Raw genomic sequence first — 24975 nt, 5'->3', positions numbered from 1 at the left:
GTAAAAGATGGATTTGATTGATTCGGAACCAAAACAGAAATGTAAATAAACATGAAAAGCAATAAACAGAGAATGTAAAATTGGAATTAAGATCTCAGGACCCAAGAGACTAGATAACCAAGTCTAGATCTCAATGCCTTCCTAGATCCAACAAGAACAATTGCAAGAGAAATTAAAGAAAAGTAAATTGCAGAAGCCAAGAGAAGGTGAAGTAGTAAACAGGAATGGAAATTCAATTGTGCAGAGAAAGTAAACAAGAAAATTCTCAAGGTGAGATTGAAACAGAATTTCTTCAATTCTCAACCCAAGATTCAAAACGAAATTGAAAACTAAGAGAGAGCTCTCAAATCCTAATGCTCCCTAGTGGAGCCAGCCTCCTCACAAATATGAAACAGATGCCTATTATAGGCATTTACAAAATGAAAATGAAATTCAAAACAAATTACAATTAAATGAAATTTCTATTCTAACTATCTCTTGTGCCTCTGAGTGGTGTCAATTGGGCCTTGCTCTTGATGGAATTGTGTTGAAAAGGCCTTGGTTGATTGCTCTTGAAGTTTGAAGAAGAACCAAAGGAACCAATTGAACCGGGTTTGAGGTTAGCCAAAGTTGGACCTAAAGTTGAGCCAAAGTTAGGGGTCTAACTTTGGCTCCAACTTTTCATAGCAGCAAACACATTCTGCTGGTATGACGTTGGTGCCAACGTTAGGGGTCTAACTTTGACCCTAACGTTGGCATGCCTTGTGCAGTTTATGGGGCCAACTTTGTCCTCTTGTCATGTTGCCAATTTTATGCCCAATATAGACTATCATATATGGTTGGAAAGCTCTGAATGTCAGCTTTCTAACCCACTTGGAATCACTTCAATTGGACATCTACAACTCAAGTTATGATCATTTGAAGAGGGCATGGTCGCTGGCTTTGGTGTGCAGCGTTTGAGGTAACGTTAGCCCTCAAACGTTGGCGAAAACGCCAGTTCTGGAGGCTCAAATGTATTGTCCACCCCATACTATTATACATTGTTGGAAAGCCCTGGATGTCTACTTTCCAATGCCGTTGGGAGCACATTATTTGGAGCTCTACAGCTCGAGTTATACTCCTTTGAAGGTGCAGAGGTCAGTTGGCCTCACTGCAGGTTGCCACCATGTTCGTTTATGCACATTGCGGGGCAGTTTTCTCCCTCAATTTTAGTGTCCACCATGCAGTGCCATATATGCTTGGAAAGCTCTTGATTCCTACTTTCCAATGCTTCTTGAATCACCTCATTTGGAGCTCTGTAGCTCAAGTTATTCTTGTTGGAAGTATACCCCTTGTATGCCTTGTGGTGTGTGGCGCCAACGTTAGCCTCCAAGTTAGGGGGCTAACGTTGGCGCAAACGTTGGCCCCTCTCCCTTGTGTTTTCATGTGCCAACGTTAGGTCAAAGTTAGACCCTAACGTTGGCGCAAACGTTGGATGGCCAGGGAGGAATTCATGTGCCAACGTTAGCCTCCAAGTTAGGGGGCTAACGTTGGGGCTAACGTGGGATGGCCAGGGAGGAAAATCAAGTTCCAACGTTAGCCTCCAAGTTAGGGGGCTAACGTTGGGCTAACTTCATGCTTCCTGGTTCAATTTCACTTATTCCATTGTCCTCTCTTCACTTCTAGCCATTCCTCTTTGCTTCAACCTTTCTCCAAGCTTTCTTCACCTATCATTAATCAACCAAACTTATCAAAGCTATGCTCAAAATCATGAGATATTCATTCTTTCATAATATGCAACAAATATAGCATAAAACCTCATGAAATGACATAAATTCATATATGGTTGGTTCAATCAAGGGAAACATGAAAATCTACTCAATTAGCTTGCTTGTAGTTCAAGAAAGTGCATAATTCTAATGAAAACTAAAGAAAAAGACTAGCTAAAATAGCTCAGATGACTTGTCATCACAACACCAAACTTAAAGCTTGCTTGTCCCCAAGCAAGAAAAGAATCATGCAATAAAGATTGACAATCCAAGGCAAGAAGAATAGCAACTCAATGTTCATGGTAAGCTAGTTTTCTAAGCATACTACAATCACAAAAGAAATGTAAATGATTGATGCTTCCATCTAGCTCAATTTATGAAATCTTTTTCTTATATTTCTTCCTTGAAACAAGCTTTTGATTTTCTTATTAGCTTCTCCTTTTGGGTGCTTTGCCCCATGAGTTGATAACAAAGCTACGACTTCTAAATGCTTTGTTTTCAAGTATTACCACTTGATACATAAGCACCACAAGCATTTGATTAGAGGACTTCATTAAGCTCATTTTTCTTTTCTTTTCTTGACTCTCTAATCATTGATGCTCAGAGCCTTGAGCTTTGAGGGAGTGCTTTTGCACTTTGAGCCTAACCTTGACTTCTAAGTGTTTTGTTTTCAAGCATTTGGCTTGATACATAAACACCACAAGTACTTAGCAAATAAATTGCCATTGGTACTCAGAGCCTTCAGCTTTCTCATTCTTTCCCTTTTTCTTTTCTTGCTTTATTTTGCATTTGCTTCTTCAAGGTTTTCATGATTTTAAAAGATTTCACAAAATGTCTAGATGAAAACTTCAATTAAATAAAATCTAATGCAATTAAGCAACAATCAAACATACTAGCTTACCAATACTTTTATGCACATGCTAAATCTTCTTTAATGCCTTGTTTGTTTATGATCATGATACTTTTGTTGCTTTTGAATTCACAAAACTCAAGTTGGAAATCATAATGACATAGCACCATGTTGCAATTTAGAAATCAAACTATGCCTTTTCATACACACATGCATACAGAGAAGGTAAAGACAATCATGCAGTTCATAGTGCTTGAAACAAATGAGAGGAAAAGGAACTTTACAACCTTGTAGTTCATCTTCTCTATTGTTGTCATTTTCCTCCCATTCTCCTCCTTCCCATACCAAACTCAGAATGCTTGCTCATCCTCAAGCAACTATTAGAACCGTGGCTATGGGGCTAAGATGGATCATGAATGTCTTTCACAAGAAATGTTAGTAGTACATGTGTTTCAAGCAAGCAAAATTAAAGATAATAATCAAGGCACAAGAGACAGAGACATTGTGATTGCAAGCTTAAGAAGGTGAGCATAATACTTTGCATAAAGAATAAGTGGCACACCAAACTTAATGTGACACTTTTACTTGGAATCAATGCAAGTATCCAGTCCAGTAAAGATTTGAAGCAAACTGTGTTGCATAGCAACACCAAACTTAGAATGCAATCCTATGTCAATTTATTTGAACTAAAACTAAACAAAAGAAACTGTTATATGTTAAATACAATCACCAAATGAAGAGTCTGTTATGAATAAGGATGTCTTGGTGATGTATTAACAAAAACAGTTAATGAAGGAAAGCATTAAAAACAAGTAAATAAATGAAACAAAGGGAAAACAAAAATTATCCAACTAAGAAGAAAAATAACACTGTAAAAGGCAATATGATTATGCAGACAAGTGATGTTGCTGGATTGAATTGCATAGAAAAATAGGTGGCACACCAAACTTAGAATCTTGGTGTGTCACTTTCATGTAAAATTGATGCAATCATCCATGAAAATGGAAAACAGTTTGTTGCAGGGCAACACCAAACTTAGAATGTAATCATATGCCAATTTATTGAAATTTAAACAAAGCAAGGAGAAGAATTGTACCTACTGTCTACCTGTTCTTTACTTTCTTCCTTTTCTTCCAATTTGTTAAGAGAAATGACTTCAAAGGAGGAGAAGTTTCAGCTAGTGCCCCCTGTCTTGGTCTCTCCTCAGCAAGCTTCCTTGTGAAATTGGCTTGATTGATCTTGCTTGCTGGATCAGGGGGAGGATTGTTTGCAGTTGACCTTCTCATGAATGTTGTCCTTGGTGTCTTGGTCACAATCCTCTTCTTGGTGCTTTTGTTAATTGCCTTCACTTCTCGGATGTCAAGACATGGTTGCTGTGTGATTATTGGAGTGATTTCTTCATTCAGGGCCTCTTGTATTGGTGGTTCCATGAACTCCTCCTTTATGTACTTTTCTGCCTCACTTGAGTTTGGAATGACTTCTTCACTTTCTTGCTCCTCCACTTCCTCTTTTACACTCATCAATTGGCCTTCATTTTTCTTGCTCAGTGGTTCTAAGCTCCTCCTTATTTTCTCTACTTCTCCATTCATATTTTTGAAGACAGCCTCTTGCCTTTTTTCGAACATTTGTGCTTCTTTCGCATATTTTTCGAGCTTGGACTCAAGCTCTGAAAGCCTTGAGTGGTTCATGGAAGTTTGTGGAGGTTGTGAGTGTTCAGGTTCTTTTGTCACCTCAAGTGTAGTTTCATTTTCAACCTCCTCATTCTTTATTGAAAGTTCACTTGATGCAGTAGCCTCCTCATCTTGTTTTTCCACTTTCTCACTCACAAATTGGTCTTCATCTTCACTGTTTGATGGTTCTAAGTCCCCCTTGATTGCTCTGAGGACTCATTCATCTTCTTGAATACGAATTCTTTCCAAGATGGGGATTTTGTGTGTATTTCCACTAGTTTTCTCTGTATTTCAATGGCTTCAAGGTATTCCTCATCTGTAAATCCAAGGGATGAAGGTTGAGAGTAATTCTGGTGACGTGAATGTGTTGTGGTGAATTTGTGTTGAGGGGTGTGGAATGAGTTGTGTGATCGATGGGATGACTGGTATGGATTTTGGAGGAAATTTTGTGTTGAGGCATAATCAAGTGATGAAGAATTTTTAAATGAGAAACTAGGACGTGAGGGTGGCTGCTCTTCCATTCTTTGGCGACACTTCCATCTTCCATGAGGATAATGATATGAATCATTTTGGGGTGGTAGTTGGTATCCCATATGATTCTCTTGCTCATCTTGTGTTTCTGAAGCATAGCTCCATGAATTGGAGTGCCCAAAATTTGAAGTTTCTTGGTGATATCCCCAGCCATCATTAGAGATTGGTGATGGTGGGTGATATCCCATAGAATTTGTTTGATCATAAGATGAGTTGAACTCCATTTGAGTTTTGTAAAACACACAACCAAGGAAAATTGAAATTACTCATATCAGAGATGAGAATTTCTTAGTGAGGCAATAACTCAAACACCTTGGTTTCAACTTAGAACAGAGAACAAAAACAAAGAAAATGCTTGATCTAGACTTCTCACCCACTTAATCATTGTTGATCTAATCAATCCCCGGCAACGGCGCCAAAAACTTGATGAGATATTTTGATGAGAAACGAATCTCTCCCAAAACACCCAAAACTAACCGACAAGTGCACCGGGTCGCATCAAGTAATAAAAACTCACGGGAGTGAGGTCGATCCCACAGGGATTGATGGATCAAGCAATTTTAGTGGGTGATTAGTTTAGTCAAGCTAACATTGAGTGGTTGGGTGAAATTTTGAGAGCAGAATGTAAAATGCAGAGAATTTAAAGTTGCAGAAAATAAATGTGCAGAAACTTAAAGTGCAAGAAAAGTAAATTGCAGAAACTTAAATTGCAAGAAATGTAAATTGCATTAAATGTAAAGGGAATTGGGAATTGGATTTGCAGAAATTAAACAAGGAAAAGTTAAATTGCAACAAGCAGAGAAGTAAAAGATGGATTTGATTGATTCGGAACCAAAACAGAAATGTAAATAAACATGAAAAGCAATAAACAGAGAATGTAAAATTGGAATTAAGATCTCAGGACCCAAGAGACTAGATAACCAAGTCTAGATCTCAATGCCTTCCTAGATCCAACAAGAACAATTGCAAGAGAAATTAAAGAAAAGTAAATTGCAGAAGCCAAGAGAAGGTGAAGTAGTAAACAGGAATGGAAATTCAATTGTGCAGAGAAAGTAAACAAGAAAATTCTCAAGGTGAGATTGAAACAGAATTTCTTCAATTCTCAACCCAAGATTCAAAACGAAATTGAAAACTAAGAGAGAGCTCTCAAATCCTAATGCTCCCTAGTGGAGCCAGCCTCCTCACAAATATGAAACAGATGCCTATTTATAGGCATTTTTACAAAATGAAAATGAAATTCAAAACAAATTACAATTAAAATGAAATTTCTATTCTAACTATCTCTTGTGCCTCTGAGTGGTGTCAATTGGGCCTTTGCTCTTGATGGAATTGTGTTGAAAGAGGCCTTGGTTGATTGCTCTTGAAGTTTGAAGAAGAACCAAAGTGAACCAATTGAACCGGGTTTGAGGTTAGCCAAAGTTGGACCTAAAGTTTGAGCCAAAGTTAGGGGTCTAACTTTGGCTCCAACTTTTCATAGCAGCAAAGCACATTCTGCTGGTATGGACGTTGGTGCCAACGTTAGGGGTCTAACTTTGACCCTAACGTTGGCAATGCCTTGGTGCTAGTTTATGGGGCCAACTTTGTCCTCTTGTCATGTTGCCAATTTTATGCCCAATATAGACTATCATATATGGTTGGAAAGCTCTGAATGTCAGCTTTCTAACCCACTTGGAATCACTTCAATTGGACATCTACAACTCAAGTTATGATCATTTGAAGAGGGCATGGTCGCTGGCTTTGGTGTGCAGCGTTTGAGGTAACGTTAGCCCTCAAACGTTGGCGAAAACGCCAGTTCTGGAGGCTCAAATGTATTGTCCACCCCATACTATTATACATTGTTGGAAAGTCCTGGATGTCTACTTTCCAATGCCGTTGGGAGCACATTATTTGGAGCTCTACAGCTCGAGTTATACTCCTTTGAAGGTGCAGAGGTCAGTTGGCCTCACTGCAGGTTGCCACCATGTTCGTTTATGCACATTGCGGGGCAGTTTTCTCCCTCAATTTTAGTGTCCACCATGCAGTGCCATATATGCTTGGAAAGCTCTTGATTCCTACTTTCCAATGCTTCTTGAATCACCTCATTTGGAGCTCTGTAGCTCAAGTTATTCTTGTTGGAAGTATACCCCTTGTATGCCTTGTGGTGTGTGGCGCCAACGTTAGCCTCCAAGTTAGGGGGCTAACGTTGGCGCAAACGTTGGCCCCTCTCCCTTGTGTTTCATGTGCCAACGTTAGGGTCAAAGTTAGACCCCTAACGTTGGCGCAAACGTTGGATGGCCAGGGAGGAATTCATGTGCCAACGTTAGCCTCCAAGTTAGGGGGCTAACGTTGGGGCTAACGTGGGATGGCCAGGGAGGAAAAATCAAGTTCCAACGTTAGCCTCCAAGTTAGGGGGCTAACGTTGGGGCTAACTTCATGCTTCCTGGTTCAATTTCACTTATTCCATTGTCCTCTCTTCACTTCTAGCCATTCCTCTTTGCTTCAACCTTTCTCCAAGCTTTCTTCACCTATCATTAATCAACCAAACTTATCAAAGCTATGCTCAAAATCATGAGATATTCATTCTTTCATAATATGCAACAAATATAGCATAAAACCTCATGAAATGACATAAATTCATATATGGTTGGTTCAATCAAGGGAAACATGAAAATCTACTCAATTAGCTTGCTTGTAGTTCAAGAAAGTGCATAATTCTAATGAAAACTAAAGAAAAAGACTAGCTAAAATAGGCTCAGATGACTTGTCATCATCTTGCATGTTTTCTTTGCATATAAAAATTTTCAAAAATATGTTCTTGATGTTTATCATGATCTTCAAAGTGTTCTTGGTGTTCATCTTGACATTCATAGCATTCTTGCATGCATTCATTGTTTTGATCCAAAATTTTCATGCATTGAGTCCTTTTCATGTTTTTCTCTTTCATCATTAAAAATTCAAAAATAAAAAAAAATATCTTTCCTTTTTTCTCTCATAAATTTCGAAAATTTGGATTGACTTTTTCAAAAATTTTTAAAACTTAGTTGTTTCTTATGAGTCAAATCAAATTTTCAATTTAAAAATCTTATCTTTTCAAAAATCATATCTTTTCCATTTTTTATTTATTTTCGAAAATTTCAAATATCTTTTTCAAAATATTTTCAAAATCTTTTTCTTATTTTTATATCATAATTTTTGAAAATATCATCAACAATTAATGTTTTGATTCAAAAATTTCAAGTTTGTTACTTGCTTGTTAAGAAAGATTCAAACTTTAAGTTCTAGAATTATATCTTGTGATTTCTTGTGAATCAAGTCATTAATTGTGATTTAAAAAAAAAATCAAATCTTTTTCAAAACTAATTTCAATCATATTTTTTCAAAAATATCTTTTTATCTTATCTTTTTCAAATATCTTTTCTAACTTCTTATCTTCTCATCTTTTTAAAATTGATTTTCAAATCTTTTTCAACTAACTAATTGACTTTTTGTTTGTTTCTTATCTTTTTCAAAACTACCTAACTAACTCTCTCTCTAATTTTCGAAAATCTCTTTCCTCTTTTTCAAAAATTCTTTTTAATTAACTAATTGTTTCAATTTTTAATTTTAATTTGATTTCATTCCTAATTTTCGAAAATCACTAACCCCTTTTCAAAATTTTATTTTCGAAAATCCTCCTTCTCTCTCATCTCCTTCTAATTATTTATTCATCTACTAACACTTCATCTCACCCAAATTCGAACCCCCTCCTCCATCTGTGTTCGAATTTTCTCTTTTTCCCTTCTTTACATTAAATTCTTTTCTTCTTCTACTCACAAAGGGAAACCTCTATACCTGGGTAAAAAGGATCCCTATTATTATTATTATTTTTCTGTTCCCTCTTTTTCATATGAGCAGGAGCAAGGACAAGAACATTCTTGTTGAAGCAGATCCTGAACCTGAAAGGACTCTGAAGAAAAAACTAAGAGAAGCTAAAATACAACAATCCAGAGATAAGCTTACAGAAATTTTCGAACAGGAAGAGGAGATGGCAGCCGAAAATAATAATAATGCAAGGAGGATGCTTGGTGACTTTACTGCACCTAATTCCAATTTACATGGAAGAAGCATATCCATCCCTACCATTGCAGCAAACAATTTTGAGCTGAAACCTCAATTAGTTTCTCTGATGCAACAAAACTGCAAGTTTCATGGACTTCCATCTGAAGATCCTTTTCAGTTCTTAACTGAATTCTTGCAGATCTGTGATACTGTTAAGACTAATGGAGTAGATCCTGAAGTCTACAGGCTCATGCTTTTCCCGTTTGCTGTAAGAGACAGAGCTAGAATATGGTTGGATTCTAAACCTAAAGATAGCCTGAACTCTTGGGATAAGCTGGTCACGGCTTTCTTAGCCAAGTTCTTTCCTCCTCAAAAGCTTAGTAAGCTTAGAGTGGATGTTCAAACCTTCAGACAGAAAGAAGGTGAATCCCTCTATGAAGCTTGGGAGAGATACAAGCAACTGACCAAAAAGTGTCCTTCTGACATGCTTTCAGAATGGACCATCTTGGATATATTCTATGATGGTCTGTCTGAATTAGCTAAGATATCATTGGATACTTCTGCAGGTGGATCCATTCACCTAAAGAAAACGCCTGTAGAAGCTCAAGAACTCATTGACATGGTTGCTAATAACCAATTCATGTACACTTCTGAGAGGAATCCTGTGAGTAATGGAACGCCTCAGAAGAAGGGAGTTCTTGAAATTGATACTCTGAATTCCATATTGGCCCAGAATAAAAAATTGACTCAGCAAGTCAATATGATTTCTCATAGTCTGAATGGAATGCAAGCTGCATCCAATAGTACTCAAGAGGCATCTTCTGAAGAAGAAGCTTATGATCCTGAAAACCCTGCAATAGCAGAGGTGAATTACATGGGTGAACCATATGGAAACACCTATAATCCCTCATGGAGAAATCACCCAAATCTCTCATGGAAGGATCAACAAAAACCTCAACAAGGCTTTAATAATGGTGGAAGAAACAGGTTTAGCAATAGCAAACCTTTTCCATCATTGATGCCAAGGCATCATAGGCTAGTTTCACTAGCATTTTTCTGTTAGTTTTAGTTGTTTTATGCATTTTCTTGAGCTTAAAGTAACCAAAAATGGTTAAATGAAGAACAAAGCAATGAACCATCCAAACAATATGATTTTGATGCAAATTCCATGAGTTTTAGTTATATTACTTAAATACTATGAATGGAAGATTTCTCATGAAATTTTGCAAGACTTTGATGCAATTGTTTGGATGATTTCAGGGAAGAAGAGGCTAAGCAAGGAAGCAACAAAATCAATAAAGGAAGCTTGAATATCACATGTGGAGTTTAAGTTCCAGTTTAAGCCTAAACTGGAGCTTAAACGCCAAAATCATGAAGGATAAGAAATGCTGGAATTGAAGTTTAACCTCCAGTTTGACCTTAAACTGGAGGTTAAACGCCAGAATGAAAAGCCTCACTAAAGAAGCATTCCACGTTTAACCTCCAGTTTGACCTTAAACTGGAGGTTAAACGCCAGAATGATAATGCCACTCAGGAAGGAGTTCCACGTTTAACCTCCAGTTTGACCTCAAACTGGAGGTTAAACGCCAGAAGTAGGAAGAGCACCAGGGAGCCATTTCCACGTTTAAGCTCCAGTTTGACCTCAAACTGGAGCTTAAACGTGTTCGACAGCTTTTCTCCTCCAGGGTTGCTCTCTCCATTTCCACGTTTAACCTCCAATTTGACCTCAAACTGGAGGTTAAACGTGTTCGACACCTCCAGGGTTACCATTCTAAGCTTCCACGTTTAACCTCCAGTTTGACCTCAAACTGGAGGTTAAACGTGTTCGACCTCCAGTATGCCTCCACCCTTTTCCACGTTTAACCTCCAGTTTAACCTTAAACTAGAGGTTAAACGTGTTCGACCTCCAGGGCTGCCCTTCCTATCTCCACGTTTAAGCTTCAGTTTAACCTTAAACTGAAGCTTAAACGTGTTCGACTACATGACTCTCCAGGGCTACCTCCTTCCATTTCCACGTTTAAGCTTCAGTTTAACCTTTAACTGAAGCTTAAACGTGCTTCTACAAAAGGCCTCACTGGAAGTGTCTGGCGTTTAAGCTGCAGTTTAAGCTTAAACTGCAACTTAAACGCCACTCTTGGAAAAGGTTTCTGGGCCAAAAATATTGTGATTTAAGTTAGTCTTTGAGCACAAATATTAACTTAAACTTACTTTGGTATGAAACCCAATTGAATATCATGGTTTATGGGATTGGGCCTGAAGGATTGATGAGTTTGAAATCTCAATTTATTGAGTCATGTGTCATTATTTGATTATCACTAAGTTGGCTCAATGAATGTTACAGAATTTGGATCAACAGCCTCATCAAGATTTTGGATCATAAACCCAAGGCAAAAGGAAAGCAAGGAGAGGCCTCAAAGCCCAAGAAGCACAACTGAAGCTCAATATAGAAAGTGTATAAATAGGATAGAAGTTAAGTTAGAGAGAACTTTTTACTTTCACTTTTAGCTAGTTTTCCTTTTCTTTGTAATTGAATTCAGAGCTATGATTCACTAAACCCCCTTTCATTGGGTTAGGGAGCTCTATTGTAATTCAATGAATCAATAATAGTTTATCTTCTTCTTCAATCTTTTCTCTTGAATTTTGTTAGAAAGCTTCTCGATCTAATTCCATTGAGTAGTTGTCTTGGGAAAGAAACTACCCATACTTGGAATCCTTCGGAACCTTGGGAAAGGAATGGAGGATTCATGCTAGAGAAGCTTTCTCACAGTGAATTGGATTGGGGTTTGGATGGATATTGTGACATGTAATCCTACCAAATTGTGGTTCATGAAACTGTGTGGTATAATCAGTGATCAAGCATCATCTCTTCTTATGAACATTTAAACCAAGGGATTGGGAATTTGTTTGTTTTTAGAGAGAATTGGTGAGCCAAGGGATTGGGATCCAATCATATAAGATTGCCAAGCAAAATTCAATGAACGCATTGGTTGAGGAAGAGATAAACATGTTTTGATTCGGAGATCTCAATATCTCCTATAACCCAATGAATTCCCCATTTCTGATTTCCACTTTCTCTTTACATTCTGCCACTCAATTCATGCAATCATCCCCATTCCCCTTTTAATTTCAGCAATTTAGTTTCTGCTCTTTAATTCATGCCATTTAAGATTCCGCCATTTTGATTTCTTGTCATTTACTTTTCCCGCCAATTTTACATTCCGCAATTCTCATCTAAATCTTGATTCCGCTCAACTAGAACACACTTCTAATCTGAATTGCTCACTCAACCAATCCTTGTGGGATTCGACCTCACTCTATTGTGAGTTTTTACTTGACGATAACCGGTGCACTTGCCGGAAGGAATTTTGCCGATCGCGCAATTTCCTAAATCGTAGCATAACAAGTTTATGCGCATCAAGTTTATGGCGCCGTTGCCGGGGATTGGTTTTCGATTGACAATTCTCAAATTGGAAGCTAACTAGATTGAGCAATTTTCTCTTGCTTTGTTAATTCTGTTCAAGATACTTGTTGAATTTTAATTTCTGCACTCGGTTACATGCTTTCCTTCTTTATGCCTTTAAATTCATGCAACTAACTCACTGACTCACTAACTGTTTGAATTAATTCCTCAATTGAGCTAACCATACTCTTCCATTAACCAAGAGTATTTCACTTGTTTGTGTTTGAGCTGTGTTCTTGTATGACAGGTAGGAGAGGAGAGACATCAACTCCTCCATATACCGAACCAGAGAGGACCCTTCATAGACTGAGAAGGGAAGCAAGAGGGAAGAGAGTAGTGGGAGAAGAGGAATCTGAAGGAGAATCTGAGGACAATTTTGAGGAAGCTCTAGATCTCAACATGGATAGAGAAGTTCACAACCATGAGAGAGCTGATGGAAACAATGCCATTCCTGAGAGGAGGGTTCTTAGTTCATACATAAACCCAACCTCTGGGAATTGTGGTAGTAGCATCCAGAAACCACCCATTCAGGCCAACAATTTTGAGCTCAAGCCACAGCTAATATCACTTGTGGAGAATCATTGTTCCTTTGGAGGAAGTGCTAATGAAGACCCAAACCAACATCTCACAAAATTCCTGAGAATTTGTGACACTGTGAAGTCCAATGGAGTCCAGGAAGATGCCTATAAACTGCTTTTGTTCCCATTTTCACTTAGGGACAAAGCAGCTAAGTGGCTGGAATCATTCCCAAGGGGGAGTCTAACAACATGGGATGAGGTGGAAAGCAAATTTCTGGCACGTTTCTACCCCCCACAAAAGGTCAATAGGCTTCGATCTGAGGTTCAAACTTTTAGACAACAAGATGGTGAAACCCTCTACGAGGCATGGGAGAGATTCAAGGATTTGACAAGGAAATGCCCACCGGACATGTTCCATGACTGGGTGCAATTGCATATTTTCTATGATGGACTCTCTTATGAATCAAGGAAGGCTGTAGACCATTCATCAGGAGGTTCTTTGAACAGGAAAAAGACTGTGGAAGAGGCCATTGAAGTGATTGAGACAGTGGCTGAGAATGAGTACTACTATGCATCAGAGAGGCACAACACTAAGGGAGTCATGGAGCTGAACCATGTTGATACAATTCTAGCCCAAAACAAGGTGTTTGCCAAGCAACTAGCAGAGCTTACCAGGCAATTAGAAACAAAGCAAGTAGCTGCAATACACACACAAGATCAAGAGGAAGTAAGCATTGAAGGAGGTGATTGGGATGAGGCCAACTATGTGGGAAACCAACAAAGGCAATCATATGATCCACATTCCAACACTTACAACCCAGGCTGGAGAAACCACCCAAACTTTGGGTGGGGAAACCAACAAACCCAACCACAAAACCACAAACCTTACAACCACAACCAACATAACAATTCCACATACCAAAACTCCAACCAAAGATCATACCAAGCCACACAAAACACCTACTCCCAACCACCATATCTTGGCCAAATTAATCAACATACCCAACCTAATCCGAACCAACAATTTCAAGATCAATTAAACCGGATAGAAGGAATGATGGCAACCATGAGTCAAGACATAATTGAATTGAAGAGCTTCAGGGATGATGTGAGAACTACCTTAAGAAACCATGGTGAAAAACTCAAGAGGATGGAATCTCAAGTAGGAGAGCTATCTCAACAGGCACCCAAATCAACTGCAGTGTTCCCTAGTGACACAGAAAAGAATCCTAAAGGGGAACAAAAGAGAGTAAGATGGGAAGAATGCAAGGCCATCACCATATTGAAGGAAGTCTCAGAAGAAGAAGGAATCAGGCCCTCAGAGCAGGAACCAGAAATCTTGAAGGAAGGTGTGGAAGAAGTTAAGCAGGAAGGTGGAACTGAGCAAGCCAAGGAACTGCAAAAAGGCATGATGGAAATATACCAACCAAAAGCACCATTTCCTGAGAGGTTAGGAGGAGGTGAAAAAAGGAAAACCTATTCAAGGTTTCTAGAGACATTTAACTCTCTTCATGTCAATATTCCCTTTCTTGAGATTCTTCATCAAATGCCCACACACATCAAGTATTTAAAGGAATTGTTAAGCAAGAAAAGAGTTTTGAAGGGAGGACAAACGGTAACAATGAACAAAGAATGCAGTGCTCTCATCAAGAAGGACACACTCTCTAAGAAAACGGACCCAGGAAGTTTTCATATCCCTTGCATCATAGGGGAAACAAAAATTGACAGAGGATTCTGTGATCTAGGAGCAAGCATAAATGTGATGCCTCTAACTCTTATGAAGAGGCTACAACTGAATGAAGTAAGATCCACTGATGTAATCATACAACTGGCTGACAAAACTCAGAAGCAAGCTGAAGGAGTAGTTGAAAATGTGCTGGTGAAAGTGGGGGATTATTACTTCCCCACAGACTTTGTCATTGTGGACATGGAGGAAAGCTACTTACACCCTATCATTCTGGGCAGACCATTTCTAGCCACTACTAGAGCCCTCATAGATGTAGAACAAGGAGAGCTAATTCTGAGAATACATGATGAACAGCTCATTTTCAAAGTTTTCAAACCTGCATCTGAGCCTGAACCAGAACCTGAAAAGCCTAAGGATGATAGTAGCCATCTGTGTCTGGAGGAAAGTAATCCAGCAGCTGAAACTCTAAAACAGTTCTTGGAAGGCAAACAAGAGCTGCAAGAGTTAAAGCCACAAGAATCAGTGGAAACAGATCAGAAGGATCCTCCTGACATAAGGGTCAATGAAGAAATCCTCAAGAGAAAGGGAAGAGTGATAGGGAGATTGCCAAGAGGGTGGAGAAACAAGAAAATTCCCACTGAAGGTTTTTCTCCGGGAGATAACGTGATATCAAGTCATTATCTGCCAATCCCACCTGGCCTCAAAACCATTCCTTCCCAGCTCCCTCAAGTGTTCACAATCAGGAAAGTTCTTTCTATGGAACATTTAGAGGTCATGAATGAATCAAGTGGGGACGTTTTAATAGTGAGAGGAGAAGACGTCAAGCACTACAATCCACCCTAACAAGGGACAACAGTCAAGCTAGTGACGTTAAAGAAGCGCTTCATGGGAGGCAACCCATGTTTTAATATCCTTATATTTTTTTTTTGTTTTGTTGTGCATCTAATAAAGCATGGTTTCTTATGCATGAACTTGAATCCTCAGGACAACTTCTTAAAGAGTGCACTGACACTTTGCATATAAAATAAGTTTGGTGTGCCTGAAAGCACCCCAAATTTTATTCAAAATGCATTCAATTTTTAGTGCACAACCAAAGATTAAGTTTGGTGTTCCTCTTTGAACACGGTTTATGAAAAGCAAGAAGTTCCTCTGGATTTCAAAATTCATGACAAGTATACCATTCGCATGTTTTAATACTTTGGTTTCAATTACTTAGGGTAGTAACTTTGTTTAGAATCAAAGAGCCAAGGTGACTATGATTTATTAGAATTATGCACACTCATTAAGGACAACCAATATGGATTTCATGTCATTAGGAGACTTTACCAAACACTAAGTTTGGTGTCCAAATAATAAGTGTGCATACATGTAGAAGTCACGGCTATAAGCTCATAAAGACAATCATTGATTTACATGTGCAAGTACTATTCATAATTCACATGGACCGAAAAATGATAGCAAACTTGTTTGTTGTGCAGGTACAAAAGAAAAGACAAAAATGGAGGAAAAAGACAAAGGGAGGTACGTGCTTGGTCAAAAAGAAAATTCACAAGTCTTTGAAACTAACACATGGGAAAAGGAAGTTCTGCAAGAAAAGAAAGCTACATGTACAACCTAATGCACCCATAATACTTCCAAGAAAATGAAAAGCAAATCGTCCTTCTCCATAATTCATATATTTACCATCAAGCCACCCTTCACAAACCACCCTAGCCGTCCATTTTTCACTTATGGGCACTATAAAGAACCACTTGGGGAACGAGTCCCACACCACCAATTCTCCTTCATACACATTTTCCTTCATCATAGCATAACTATCTCTTGCCGAAAACAACCTTACCACACTTCCAACAACACTTCTTGCTTCACCTTGTCAACTTCAGCTTGTCACTTACCAAAACTAAAGAACCAATGGCAGCTTCATCTAGCCACAAAAGAAGAAAAGACAAGCAGCCAATGGAGGAAAACAGGGAATTCGATGCATGGAGATACAGATCAGTTTTCCATGAGATTCAAGCCGAATGGATGAGACCTAAAACGGTACTAGCTGAGGTTCCCTTTGACCTTGAAAAGGATGAGTTCCCAGGTGTTTGGGAAAAGATCAAAAAGAGGAAGTGGGAGCTCCTGACTAAGCCAATCACTAAAATCAACATCAACTTGGTGAAAGAGTTTTATGCAAATGCAGTAAGGGAGGATCCAACCAAGAAACCCACATACAAAAGCTATGTGAGAGGGGTGGAAGTTGACTTCAGTCCCAAAGCAATCATGAAAACTCTTGGCCTGAAAAACATACATTTCAGCCAAGCAAGTTATGAAGAAATGATGATAGGAGAACCTGACTATGGAACTATTGCTGAGGACCTTTGTGCCATCAGAGCTGAATGGGTGAGAAAAACAAGAGGGGCTCCAAGAGTCTTGAGAAGGGGAGACCTAACACCTGAAGCTAAAGGGTGGTATGCAATAGTTAGGAGATCCATCCTACCCACTGCAAACTCTTCAGAAATAGTCCCTAAAAGAGCCATCTTGCTACATTGCATTATGGTGGGAGGGGAGATCAAAGTTCATAAACTCATTGCTGAACAGATACAAGAGTTTAGTGAGAAAAGTGACCCTGAATCCTGGCTCCACTTCCCTAGCACTATCATTAGACTATGCATCGATGCCCAAGTACCACTTGAGGATGAAAGACCTAATTGGCTATATCCTGGATTGGCCATAACTGCGCACAGAATGACTCTTGGCCCAACTCCTCCAAGACATACAAGAAGAAGAAATGAAGAAGGGCAACAAGTGGAAGCCGAGCAAGAAGCAGAACAAGAAAGACAGGAAGGAGAAGACAGAGAAGAAGAGCAAGAAGAGCAAGCAACTCCTGAAAGAAGACAACGAATTCCCAGAGACCCCATGGATATGAGCAGAATGCAGGAAATCATGGAAGGAATGTCTCAACAATACATGAGGTCTCAGGAGAGACAAGAGGACTTTCACCTAAAAATGATGGATATACAAAGGAACTTTGAATCAAGATTCTTCGATCTGCAAAGGGAACAAAATTTACACTTACAGGAATCCTTCAGCCACATATGCCAACCCCAAGATGCCAATGTCTTGGCAATCAAGGAAGCCACCACTTTACAGAATGCAAGATACTCAGTCCAAGCTGATTACAACATCAGTTCGCAAATCAAGCTTAACTACATAGGGGAACATCTACACAAGATGGACCCAGCATTCCCAGCTTATGATGAGTATTTCAAAGGGAGGAAAGAAGGAGAAATAAACAAGGCAATGATCCTTGAAAAAGGAGTGGAAGAAACGATGAAAAAGGCTGGATTCTGGAAAAAGCTCATGAGAAAAGACAAAGGAAGCACAAGTGGTCAAAAAGAGGCAGGAAGCAAGAAGAAGCAGGATCCTAAGAATTAAGAAGAACCAAGCAATAAATAAGAGGTGGTCTCGTTCCTTAATAATCAAATGATAATTGGTGAATTGTCTTTATGAGCTTTCTTTCATTATGAGTCATTTAAGTTTTAATGTGAAGTTTCTAGTATGTGTGTTTGTTATTTGCTTTGAATAAAGTGAATGCCTAGATGTTTGGATATAACTTCACCTTCTTAAACGAGTGCTTGCCATGCTTGTTCTGTTTCCAAAAATAAAAGAAAAGTTTGAACAAAAGTAACTTGGCTAAATTAGTGACAAATCAAGTAGAATTAAGTGGTGGTATGCATGCTTGATTGTTTAGTCAGATCACTAGAATTAGAGTGTAGAATTATCATTCTTTGTGTAGAAATTGAAAACTGTCTATGGATCTTGATGAATAAATGTCTTTGGCCATGAAAAAGAAAGAAAAAGAAAAAGAAAAAGCCACTGAAAAAAGGCAACCAAAAAGCAAAAAAATTGAGAAAATAAGCTAGGCACCAATGGTTTGATCTTCTGAGACAAATGCCTGTGGTGTTTATGTATTAAGGATATGCTTGGATGAATAGGTTCTGAGGAGTGTTTCAACACTTGGTAACTTGGGTTAACTAATCCGGGATTATCAACCAAAAGTCCATGATCAAGAGCAACCTAAATACAAAACATTTAGTCACACAAAGAGGTGCTGGGCACCAATGTCTCAAGAAGAAATGTGAACTAAAATGCCTAAAGTGGATATGTGTAGTGCACTGATAAGAAAAAGAAAATGCCAAAGGCTTGTGCAACACATGACACTAAGCAAACAAGGAGCAAAAGAAGCTCTAAGAAAAAGAAAAGAAAAACAAAGAAGAGAAAAGTGCCAAAGACATAAGAATAACAAGAGGCCATAGCAATGTTTGATGGATGCAATGAAAAAGTGATAATCCTACCTGATAAGTATGAAAAAGTGATGCTGCAACTTTCTGCATAAAACCCTTCTGATGAACTTCAAATGCTTGCTAATATAGCCAATGTAATTGCTTTCTGTTTCATACTTTCTTCTCAAATAACTCAGGACTTGCTTAGGGACAAGCAAGTATTAAGTTTGGTGTTGTGATGCCAAGGCATCATAGGCTAGTTTCACTAGCATTTTTCTGTTAGTTTTAGTTGTTTTATGCATTTTCTTGAGCTTAAAGTAACCAAAAATGGTTAAATGAAGAACAAAGCAATGAACCATCCAAACAATATGATTTTGATGCAAATTCCATGAGTTTTAGTTATATTACTTAAATACTATGAATGGAAGATTTCTCATGAAATTTTGCAAGACTTTGATGCAATTGTTTGGATGATTTCAGGGAAGAAGAGGCTAAGCAAGGAAGCAACAAAATCAATAAAGGAAGCTTGAATATCACATGTGGAGTTTAAGTTCCAGTTTAAGCCTAAACTGGAGCTTAAACGCCAAAATCATGAAGGATAAGAAATGCTGGAATTGAAGTTTAACCTCCAGTTTGACCTTAAACTGGAGGTTAAACGCCAGAATGAAAAGCCTCACTAAAGAAGCATTCCACGTTTAACCTCCAGTTTGACCTTAAACTGGAGGTTAAACGCCAGAATGATAATGCCACTCAGGAAGGAGTTCCACGTTTAACCTCCAGTTTGACCTCAAACTGGAGGTTAAACGCCAGAAGTAGGAAGAGCACCAGGGAGCCATTTCCACGTTTAAGCTCCAGTTTGACCTCAAACTGGAGCTTAAACGTGTTCGACAGCTTTTCTCCTCCAGGGTTGCTCTCTCCATTTCCACGTTTAACCTCCAGTTTGACCTCAAACTGGAGGTTAAACGTGTTCGACACCTCCAGGGTTACCATTCTAAGCTTCCACGTTTAACCTCCAGTTTGACCTCAAACTGGAGGTTAAACGTGTTCGACCTCCAGTATGCCTCCACCCTTTTCCACGTTTAACCTCCAGTTTAACCTTAAACTGGAGGTTAAACGTGTTCGACCTCCAGGGCTGCCCTTCCTATCTCCACGTTTAAGCTTCAGTTTAACCTTAAACTGAAGCTTAAACGTGTTCGACTACATGACTCTCCAGGGCTACCTCCTTCCATTTCCACGTTTAAGCTTCAGTTTAACCTTTAACTGAAGCTTAAACGTGCTTCTACAAAAGGCCTCACTGGAAGTGTCTGGCGTTTAAGCTGCAGTTTAAGCTTAAACTGCAACTTAAACGCCACTCTTGGAAAAGGTTTCTGGGCCAAAAATATTGTGATTTAAGTTAGTCTTTGAGCACAAATATTAACTTAAACTTACTTTGGTATGAAACCCAATTGAATATCATGGTTTATGGGATTGGGCCTGAAGGATTGATGAGTTTGAAATCTCAATTTATTGAGTCATGTGTCATTATTTGATTATCACTAAGTTGGCTCAATGAATGTTACAGAATTTGGATCAACAGCCTCATCAAGATTTTGGATCATAAACCCAAGGCAAAAGGAAAGCAAGGAGAGGCCTCAAAGCCCAAGAAGCACAACTGAAGCTCAATATAGAAAGTGTATAAATAGGATAGAAGTTAAGTTAGAGAGAACTTTTTACTTTCACTTTTAGCTAGTTTTCCTTTTCTTTGTAATTGAATTCAGAGCTATGATTCACTAAACCCCCTTTCATTGGGTTAGGGAGCTCTATTGTAATTCAATGAATCAATAATAGTTTATCTTCTTCTTCAATCTTTTCTCTTGAATTTTGTTAGAAAGCTTCTCGATCTAATTCCATTGAGTAGTTGTCTTGGGAAAGAAACTACCCATACTTGGAATCCTTCGGAACCTTGGGAAAGGAATGGAGGATTCATGCTAGAGAAGCTTTCTCACAGTGAATTGGATTGGGGTTTGGATGGATATTGTGACATGTAATCCTACCAAATTGTGGTTCATGAAACTGTGTGGTATAATCAGTGATCAAGCATCATCTCTTCTTATGAACATTTAAACCAAGGGATTGGGAATTTGTTTGTTTTTAGAGAGAATTGGTGAGCCAAGGGATTGGGATCCAATCATATAAGATTGCCAAGCAAAATTCAATGAACGCATTGGTTGAGGAAGAGATAAACATGTTTTGATTCGGAGATCTCAATATCTCCTATAACCCAATGAATTCCCCATTTCTGATTTCCACTTTCTCTTTACATTCTGCCACTCAATTCATGCAATCATCCCCATTCCCCTTTTAATTTCAGCAATTTAGTTTCTGCTCTTTAATTCATGCCATTTAAGATTCCGCCATTTTGATTTCTTGTCATTTACTTTTCCCGCCAATTTTACATTCCGCAATTCTCATCTAAATCTTGATTCCGCTCAACTAGAACACACTTCTAATCTGAATTGCTCACTCAACCAATCCTTGTGGGATTCGACCTCACTCTATTGTGAGTTTTTACTTGACGATAACCGGTGCACTTGCCGGAAGGAATTTTGCCGATCGCGCAATTTCCTAAATCGTAGCATAACAAGTTTATGCGCATCAATCATCCACTCAGCAACAGACAGAGAACTCTGAACAAAATATCTCTAATTTAGCAAACTTAGTCTCTGATCTATCTAAGGCCACTATGAGTTTCATAAATGAAACAAGGTCCTCCATTAGAAATTTGGAAGCACAAGTGGGCCAGCTGAGTAAAAGAATCACTGAAACCCCTCCTAGTACTCTCCCAAGCAATACAGAAGAGAATCCAAAAGGAGAGTGCAAGGCCATTGAATTAATTACCATGGCCGAACCTGAAGGGAGGTTGAGGACGTGAATCCCAGTGAGGAAGACCTCCTGGAACGTCCAGTGATCAATAAGGAGTTTCCCTCTGAGGAATCAAAGGAATCTGAAACTCATCTAGAGACCATAGAGATTCCATTAAGCCTCCTTATGCCATTCATGAGTTCTGATGAGTATTCTTCTTCTGAAGAGAATGAGGATGTCACTGAAGAACAAGTTGCCAAGTTTCTTGGTGCAATCATGAAGCTGAATGCCAATTTATTTGGTAATGAGACTTGGGGAGATGAACCTCCCCTGTTCACCAATGAACTAAATGCATTAGATCAACTGAGATTGCCTCAGAAGAAACAAGATCCTGGAAAGTTTCTAATACCTTGTACCATAGGCACTATGACCTTTGAGAAGGCTCTATGTGACCTGGGGTCAGGAATAAACCTCATGCCACTCTCTGTAATGGAGAAATTGGGAATCTTTGAGGTACAAGCTGCTAAAATCTCATTAGAGATGGCAGACAATTCCAGAAAATAGGCTTATGGACAAGTAGAGGACATGTTAGTAAAGGTTGAAGGCCTTTACATCCCTGCTGATTTCATAATCCTGGATACTGGGAAGGATGATAATGAATCCATCATTCTTGGAAGACCCTTCCTAGCCACAGCAAGAGCTGTAATTGATGTAGACAGAGGTGAACTAGTCCTTCAATTGAATGAGGACTCCCTTGTGTTTAAAACTCAAGGTTATCCTTCTGTAAACATGGAAAAGAGGCACAGTAAGCTTCTCTCAGTACAGAGTCAACTAAAGCCCCCACAGTCAAACTCTAAGTTTGGTGGGGCCTCAGCCAAACTCTAAGTTTGGTGTTGAACTCCCATATCCAAACTCTAAGTTTGGTGTTGGGAAGTCTCAACAATGCTCTAAACATCTGTGAGGCTCCATGAGAGCCCACTGTCAAGCTATTGACATTAAAGAAGCGCTTGTTGGGAGGCAACATAATTTTTATTTATCTAATTTTATTTTTTATTTTATTGTTCTTTCATGTTTTATTAGGTTCATGATCATGTGGAGTCACAAAATAAATCAAAAAATTAAAAACAGAATCAAAAGCAGCAGAAGAAAAATCACACCCTGGAGGAAGGACTTACTGGCGTTTAAACGCCAGTAAGGAGCATCTGGCGTTCAGACGCCAGAAATGCACACTGAGGAAAGCTAGCGCTGAACGCCAGAAACAAGCATAGAACTGGCGTTCAACACCAGAAACATGCTGCATCTGGGCGCTGAACACCCAGAACAAGCATCAATTCGGCGTTTAAATGCTAGAATTGCATGCAAAGGCATTTTACATGCCTAATTGGTGCAGGGATGCAAATCCTTGACACTTCAGGATCTGTGGACCTCATAGGATCAACTGAGCATCTGTGGACCCCACAGGATCCCCACCTACCACCACTCATTCTCTTCCCTCTTCTCATTCATCCTCTCTTCCCAATAAATACCTTTCCCCAAAACCCTTCACCAATCACCTCAAGCTCTCTTCCCTATCACCCATTCACCACTCACATCCATCCACTCTTCCCCATAAACCTACCTCATAAACCCCACCTACCTTCAAAATTCAAAATCACTTTCCCACCCAAACCCTCCCTAAATGGCCGAACCTAACCCCTCTCCCTTCACTATATAAACCCTTCCATTCTTCTTCAATTTCACACAACACAACCCCCTCCTCCTCCTCTTGGCCGAAACACATCTCTCTCCCTCTCCTCCATTTCTTCTTCTTCTTCATCTATTCTTTCTTTTCTTGCTCGAGAGTGAGCAATATTCTAAGTTTGGTGTGGTAAAAGCATAAAGCTTTTTGTTTTTCCATTACCATTCATGGCACCTAAGACCGGAGAATCCTCTAGAAAAGGGAAAGGGAAGACAAAAGCTTCCACCTCCGAGTCATGGAAGATGGAAAGATTCATCTCCAAAGCCCATCAAGACCACTTCTATGATGTTGTGGCCAAGAAGAAGGTGATCCCCGAGGTCCCTTTCAAACTCAAGAGAAATGAGTATCCGGAAATCCGACATGAAATCCAAAGAAGAGGTTGGGAAGTTCTAACAAAACCCATCCAACAAGTCGGAATTCTAATGGTTCAAGAGTTCTATGCTAATGCATGGATCACTAAGAACCATGATCAAAGTAAGAACTCGAATCCAAAGAATTATATTACAATGGTTCGGGGGAAATACTTAGATTTTAGTCCGGAAAATGTGGGGTTGGCGTTCAACTTGCCTATGATGCAAGGAGATGAACGCCCCTACACTAGAAGGATCAACTTTGATCAAAGGTTGGACCAAGTCCTCATGGACATATGTGTGGAAGGAGCTCAATGGAAGACTGACTCAAAAGGCAAACCGGTTCAACTTAGAAGACTGGACCTTAAGCCTGTGGCTAGAGGATGGTTGGAGTTCATCCAACGCTCCATCATCCCCACTAGCAACCGATCTGAAGTTACTGTGGATCGGGCCATCATGATTCATAGCATCATAATTGGAGAGGAAGTAGAAGTTCATGAAGTCATCTCCCTTGAACTCTACAAAATAGCCGAAAAGCCCTCCCCCTTGGCAAGGCTAGCTTTCCCTCATCTTATTTGCCATCTATGTTACTCAGCTGGAGCTTTCATAGAAGGAGACATTCCCATTGAGGAAGAGAAGCCCGTCACTAAGAAAAGGATGGAGCAAACAAGAGAGCCCACTCATGGAGCTCAAGAAACGCATGAGGAAGCTCACCATCAAGAAATCCCTAAGATACCTCAAGGGATGCACTTTCCTCCACAGAATTTTTGGGAGCAAATCAACACCTCCCTAGGAGAATTAAGTTCCAACATGGGACAATTAAGGGTGGAACATCAAGAGCACTCCATCATCCTTCATGAAATTAGAGAAGATCAAAAAGCTATGAGGGAGGAGCAACAAAGACAAGGAAGAGACATAGAAGAGCTCAAGAACATCATTGGTTCCTTAAGAAGGAAACGCCACCATCACTAAGGTGGACTCATTCTTTGTTCTTAAATTCTCTGTTTTTCGTTTTCTTTATGTTAAGTGCTTATCCATGTTTGTGTCTTATTACATGATCATTAGTATTTAGTAACTTTGTCTTAAAGTTATGAATGTCCTATGAATCCATCACCTTTCTTAAATGAAAAATGTTTTAATTCAAAAGAACAAGAAGTACATGAGTTTCGAATTTATCCTTGAACTTAGTTTAATTATATTGATGTGGTGACAATACTTTTTGTTTTCTGAATGAATGCTTGAACAGTGCATATGTCTTTTGAAGTTGTTGTTTAAGAATGTTAAATATGTTGGCTCTTGAAAGAATGATGACAAGGAG

At 39.1% G+C, this 24975-nt stretch overlaps 2 non-coding genes across 2 annotated transcripts; both read right to left on the bottom strand.

Moving 5' to 3' along the window:
- Positions 1 to 9177: 9177 nt before the first annotated feature.
- On the bottom strand, positions 9178 to 9285 carry LOC112745336 (small nucleolar RNA R71). The gene has a single exon (XR_003173271.1). It is a non-coding gene; the product is annotated as a small nucleolar RNA R71 (small nucleolar RNA).
- Positions 9286 to 13080: 3795 nt separating this feature from the next.
- LOC112746130 (small nucleolar RNA R71) lies at positions 13081 to 13184 on the bottom strand. The gene has a single exon (XR_003174028.1). It is a non-coding gene; the product is annotated as a small nucleolar RNA R71 (small nucleolar RNA).
- Positions 13185 to 24975: the final 11791 nt, after the last annotated feature.

The sequence above is a fragment of the Arachis hypogaea genome, chromosome 14 (assembly GCF_003086295.3).
Source record: "Arachis hypogaea cultivar Tifrunner chromosome 14, arahy.Tifrunner.gnm2.J5K5, whole genome shotgun sequence".
Taxonomy (NCBI): Eukaryota; Viridiplantae; Streptophyta; class Magnoliopsida; order Fabales; family Fabaceae; genus Arachis; species Arachis hypogaea.
Note: the sequence above shows the minus strand (reverse complement) of the source record. Positions and strands in the feature narration are given on the sequence as shown.